The sequence below is a fragment of the Eulemur rufifrons genome, chromosome 8 (genome assembly GCF_041146395.1).
Source record: "Eulemur rufifrons isolate Redbay chromosome 8, OSU_ERuf_1, whole genome shotgun sequence".
NCBI lineage: Eukaryota > Metazoa > Chordata > Mammalia > Primates > Lemuridae > Eulemur > Eulemur rufifrons.
Window position 1 is genome coordinate 75,866,029 of NC_090990.1, and position 682 is coordinate 75,866,710.

Sequence of the window (682 nt, forward strand, 5' to 3'; positions counted from 1 at the left end):
CTTCTCAGCTGACCATCTGACCATCTACAAACAAAAGCCCCAAAGCCTCATGTGCCTCCCACAGGTGGAAGAAAACAGGAAATTAAGGGCTATCTGTGGAAAGGAAAGGATCAATAAATGGCAAAAACCACACAAATATCAAACCAAAACAGACTCATTCTCTGACTAGGAATCAAACACAGGCTGCTAAAATGCAAGTACAATTTTAACTACTAGGCCACAGTGTGAACTGGCTTTTTTTTTTAATTTTTTTATTTATTTTTTTTTGCGCAGGGGCCATGCTAATCTTCTCTGTATCATTCCAATTTTAGTATATGTGCTGCCGAAGCGAGCACAACTGGCTTTTGTTGATATTCCCACAGGGACAGCTATTCCTGCAGGAGCAGATTTTTATCTTTTAGATCGGATTTTGCTTTTTTAATTTTGTTAAGAGAATTTTTAAAGCTATTATGTGTCCTTCCTTTAATCTAATTCCTCTATTAATACAAATAAGGCAATTATTTAGAATAAGAGATATCTAAACTCTACTTTAAAAAATTTAGAAGATATTTAAAGGATCTATCTTTTGGCTGTTAATTTCCAATGATGTACTTATTCCAAAGCAATTAAATCCAATAGTTTCTTCGGAGAAGAAATAATCCCAAAGATGCCCTAATTCTCCCAGAAAAAGGCTAAAATAGCA

The 682-nt window shown here is 34.6% G+C and overlaps 1 non-coding gene across 1 annotated transcript; it reads right to left on the reverse strand.

Annotated features, from left to right (window-relative positions):
• Positions 1-227: 227 nt before the first annotated feature.
• Positions 228-335, reverse strand: LOC138391083 (U6 spliceosomal RNA). Its single transcript, XR_011234720.1, has one exon. It is a non-coding gene; the product is annotated as a U6 spliceosomal RNA (small nuclear RNA).
• Positions 336-682: the final 347 nt, after the last annotated feature.